A 5,797-nucleotide genomic window follows, 5' to 3' on the forward strand; every position below is an offset into this window, starting at 1 on the left:
GCTGCCTTAGTTTCTCCAGACAACATTGTCCCTTCAGTTCCCAGAGATCCTGCTGTCTGCTTGGGTCCCACTTTCAAGGACTTTATTTAGCATCCGGGCAGAAAGCAGGATGTTGTAGGATGGGACATAATTTATTTCCTTTCTTTCATGGATTATGACCTGTGTAGTGCTGAAGCCCATGTTTGAAAATCATTCCCTTCCATCCCTCCCCTCCTTTTTTGTCTACTCCCGTTCTCTCTCTGTCCCTTCCTTTCTTTCTTATAGAGTCTGATGTGGTTCCGGCTGACCTCGGATTTTCTATGTAGCCAAGGATGAAGCAGGACTCTTCATCCTCCTGCCTGTACCTCCTAACTGCTGGACTTCAGGCATATGCCATCATGCCCAGCAATACTTTTTCCTCATTTACATTGCCTCTTTGAAAAGTAAAACAGCAATGCATATTAAGAACACAAGTCTGGTACCTCCCATTGTATCATATTCCGAGTAGATACTATGAAATTATATTTTTAGTTCAACTAGAACAATCTTTTTCTATTACCCTTCTTAGTCATGAATGGCTTGATGAATTATGACCTAAAAATGCATTTTAATGCAGTGTTGAGAAATTAAGAATTTTCAAGAAGAGAATTAGATTTTCAAGGGTTACTTTGATGTATTTTTTCCTCACCAGTTGGGACTCCAAGTTGATTTGGGAAGAAACTTGGCTGAAATATTTCTTAACAAATATCAAAAGCCTTCATGTTCACTTTTACTCTGTTCCTGTCTGCAGAGAGGACCCACAATGGCTGGAGGAGAGACATATCTGGTCAGAGGGATCGTGCGTCTCTGAACTGCCAGCTACAGCTTCGTGCAGAATCATTCGTGTGGCACACACAGGGAGTCTTTCAGTGCTGCCTTGGCCAGCACCGTGGTTTTGTGTTCCCGTGGTTTGGAAGCTTGCACTTAGAAAAAGCTATGGTACCTGGCTGACAAACCAGCCAACATAAATGTGCTAACCATATCCTGGCGGAAGGCCCGCTCTGCTGGCTGGCTTCTGAGAAATGATACACACGGAGGCCTCCCAGACAGATCACCACTATCTACAGCCTCTGAAAGTTCTGGAATCTGAATCTGGAGCAAGTTCATTGCTTCCTATTTTTACTGGAAATAGACCAAAGAACATGCTGAAGTCTCTTTACTCTGCCTAACTCCCATCATGCAGTGCTGTTTGTCAAGCTATTAGGTTCTTTTGTTGGGTGGGCCTAGGAAGAAATATTAATATGCCAGTTATGTATCATCTATCTTACATACATACACACACACACACACACACATATATATATAACTTATGATCTATACGATGGTTTAATACAGAGATGAAACTAGTGAAACATAATGTTTTAGGATACTTTTATTTATCCTTTGACAATTTCATACATGTATATACAATCTTGATAAAGTTCAACAGCCCAAATTCTCCCTCCCAAACTTCATATCTTCTTCTATATAAAAATAAAATAAATAGTTCACTGAGTTCAGTCAGTGCTTCCTGCATGTTCATGGGCGTGAGGCCGTCCGCCAGAGCCTGAGCAAGCTACAAGCAGTCACATCCCAGAGAAAAATGATTGCAACCACCCTGTAGCTGCCATCCACCAACAGCGCCTCACTTAAGGTAGAGCCCTGTGAGACCCTCCCCATGGCTCTGGAATGCGGAGACACTTGATCTTGTGTTGGCCTTATGTAGGTAACCACAGTTCCTGTGTAATATGTAATCTCTGAGCCATCTCCCCAGCCCCGAGTCTTACATTCTTCCTGCCACCTTTCTTGTGATGTGCCCAAGCCAAGAGAGGGTTGACATGGATGTCAAATTTAGTCACTTAGTCTCAGCCGTTAGAACACTTACAGCTTTTTGGTGCCTGTTGCCTTTGCAAACAGAAGTTTCTCTGACTAAGGCTAAGGGTGCCATTAGTCTATGGGTATAAAAATAAGCATTTAGACGGCAGTATAACAACATGCCTATTTAGCAAAAGAATGAAAAACAGTAAGAGGTTTCCCCCATAAGGCTCATAACTCCTGCCCCAGTCATGGGCTTTTGACCAGGGATGAATTCCCTTCTGTAGACTAGGTCTTCCTGAATTCAATCAGATAACAGTTGGCTACCTCTCCTAATAGTCTTGCCACTATTGTACTAATAGGCACATCTTGCCTGGTAGGTCAGTATTAGGTAATACCACCATTGACTTGTCTACTCCAGTAGCCTGCAGAGCATCTCCCTGCACTGTGAAAGCTAGCCAGCATGGAAGATGTTTCCAGGCAATATAAAGCTTGACTTGTCTTTATTGTTCAACCCAAGTGTGTCATGTCTTCAGCATTGGGGCCTTAATTCTAGCTATGATAGAGCTATGACAATAGTTGTGTGGTTTGGGTGATCTCTCTGTGGCGTTCCTAACTAATGACTCATAGGGAAGTATCAGATACCAGGCATTGACATTTCTATTTAACAACTCATGACGTATGGGATAAGCATTGCCCACCCGCATAGGGTACTTCTGTTCAAACTTCTTTTAAAAAATCGTATTTTTGAATCAGCTTACAAAGCAATGCGTTTTCATAGGCCTTTCATGTATCTTCAGTTTTGGTCTTATGTCTTTAGCTTGGTCTCATTGGTTGAGAACTTTTCACCGTCTGGAGCCTTTTGTCATGCAAAAGAAATCCAGTCTCCATCTTTTCCAACTAGTCTCACTCTTATTGTCTATAGAGTTAGCTTAAGTCAAGTTTTCTCAGGTGCAGGAGTGCCAGTGCAAGGATAGCCCAGAAACACAGCACGGAACCCAAGAGAACAGATTGGTTCAGTGATGTGGAAACCTGGCTGTTAGCTTTTTCATCACTGTGACTAGCCTCGAGAGAAACAGTTCAGAGGAGGAAGGATTTGTTTGTGCCCCGGTTTCAGTGTCTGGGAGGCTGGTCTGTGTGTCTGGGTCTGTTGGTGAGGTACTAAGTTCCCTTGGCCAATTTGTTTCAAGTGGTATGCTCTCTATTTCAGCAGCCTGCATTTCCATCAAGTTCTATGAACAATCATTTTGAATTTCACTCTGTTACTTCTCTTGTCATTTTTGTTTCAATCTATGCAAGACAGTGTCATTTTAGGATTCCTTACTTTTACAAAATGTCATGAGAATTCATCACTTGGAGGCAAGGAAACATTTCTGCTCTAGATTTTGATAATAATAAACCAATGTGCATGGAGAAATGACTGAACAACTTTGAAACAAGTAAAATTAATACTTATAGGCTATGGTATACGTCTACTACTTATATGATACAGAGAGTGAATGAATTGCAATTAATCTGCACTTCATATAGTCAGGAACGGTCATTATATGGTGGGAATTGAAATAGTACCTATAATATCTAGAAACTTGTACCATTTCACTATACCTTAACAATAAAAACTCAGATAGATCAAAATATTCAAAGCAAAATGTTATGTCTACACCAAATTTCCTAAAACATGACAAAACTTGTGATGTTAGTGGTACTTGTCTTTATTCTCAACACATAGGGATAGTAGGATCACAATGTTGAAGCCTTCCTAGTCTATATAACAGATTCATGGCTGTATACCCCTTTCTTGAAAAGTCAGACAAGTAGCAAGAACGTTACAAAACTTGTTTCAAAAAATAATGGCATAAAAATGTCTCTAAAGTTAACTTTTAGATTTGAGGGCCTTTGCTTATTTTATGAATATTATCGTAACAGGTGTGGTTTAATAACAACTTAGAACAAAGTATGTGACAGGAACTATCTTTAGTGACCAAATTTCACAAGTCACCATTCACATCAAATGAAGATGCTCTGTGTAACCTAAAGCTAAGGCATATCTTCTTATATAAAAAATAGTAGTGACATCAAAACTTCAAAATCCCTCTGGAAACATAATTAAATTTACTTCATGCATGAATGGAGCTAATGACCATCAATACAAATTCCATATAGAACTGTCATTTCAATGATAAAAAATGCTACTTAAAATATTGAAGCTTATCCTTCTCATATAGCTAAAGACAGCATCATAATTATTGCTTGCTTTTCAGTAATGAATTCATAGAACTTTCGAACTAATCAAGGTTGCCAGAGAACATTGGAGAAAAGTCAGGCAGGTTGTCAAAGAGGTTAGAAGACTCTCAGAACATAGGTCCATGATGGTAACAGCACTGACAGTTGTGTTCTTAGTTCATTTCTTGCTACTCTTCTCCTCAACTATAAGTTCCTAAGTATCTCTGGCTAATAGAGAAGCTATATACTGAACAAATTTGAGGAACATATACTGATGGAAAGGTTATCTGCATCATATAGTGACAATATGGGGGACAGTGGGACAGGCACATCTTGGGAATTGAGTCAGGAAGGAATATAAAGTAGGCAACAAATCTGATATGAAAGAATGATCAAATGTTCGGTAGCAGTACACGGCTTCTCTGTTTATTCATACAAGGTGAAAGATACTTAAATAGATATGTTTTTAAATATGTTTTTAATGTCAACAACAGTTGTCTGTTAAGGAAGGTACATGATGATAAGTAAAGCAGACTATTAATAGGCTAGTGCCAACAATGTTTTCCAAATAAGGTGATTTTAGAACTGATACTCTCCAGTAATTGAATTCAGGGACAATCCTCAAAGAATACATTTCAAACACTGCCTGCAATGTTTAGCTCCCTTTAGAAACACTAAAGGTTCAGGGTGCCAGCTCTAGTTTCTATTTCCTCTGGAAAATGGAACTGAAATGCCATAAAAACTGCCATGGAGAGGATAAAGCAGGACTTCTGGGCAGGTAGAGGAACTTAGCTGGATGAATCTAGGTCTGAAGATTCATAGCAAGACAGGGGGGAAGTCAGACACACAGAATGGAAGAGAGGTAAAGGGGATTATGGATGAGGGGCACAGATGATCACTTTGTGACAAGTAGGAACCAGTGCAGAGAAATAAGAAAGGCCCAGGAGCAAAGTACTCTGCAAAGGCAACCCCAGTGGCTCACTGTAGCACAAAAAGTAAAAGATCCTGACACTGATACTGGGGTTCAAGCTTCAAGCTTCAAGCTGAAGATCAGAAAAGTAAAGTAGCCGGCCACTAGCTCTTACTCTACCTCAGACTGACAGGGCTGTTCTGTCTCCAGGAGCACTCACCAAGCCTTAGACTGCTGCCTCTCCTCAGTGTGGCTGGAGAATCCTGAGACTTCAGTGTCTTCCTATCCTCCATGTGACTGGAGAATGAATTCCTTCTCTGAGACCCTGTTCCTGTCTTATGTACCTCTCATGAATCCTGGGATTAAAGGTGTGTGATTCCAAGTGCTGAGATAATCTCTGTGTGAACTGTTTCTCTTTAGGACTGGATATATTACTTGTAGCTCAGTGTGGCCTTGAACTAACAGAGATCTGTCCTCCTCTACCTCCCAATTGGTGGGATTAAAGGCGTGCACCACCACTGCCTGGCTTCTATAGCTTGTGTCTGACTGTGCAAACTGATCTTCAGTGCCTTCATTAGATCATAAACATTATACCACCATAGTTCACTTCCTCTAATTAGCTCTGACTCTATGCCTGGGGATTACAGGGTAGAATGGGAAGAAATTCCAAGTGTATCAGTCAAAAGAGAATGGAATAGAATAGATTATGGGGTCATCTTGTATTTATTGATGTAGGTGGATTTAGTAAAAACCCTGATTGTTGTACTGTTTTAAACTCATTGGCTGTAAGTGACTCTGAGTGTTCTTTATTGGTTGAGCGATGATTGAAAGGCATATGACAGCCTACAGAGG

This window comes from Mesocricetus auratus, unplaced genomic scaffold, assembly GCF_017639785.1.
Source record: "Mesocricetus auratus isolate SY011 unplaced genomic scaffold, BCM_Maur_2.0 Super-Scaffold_100024, whole genome shotgun sequence".
NCBI classification, from domain to species: domain Eukaryota; kingdom Metazoa; phylum Chordata; class Mammalia; order Rodentia; family Cricetidae; genus Mesocricetus; species Mesocricetus auratus.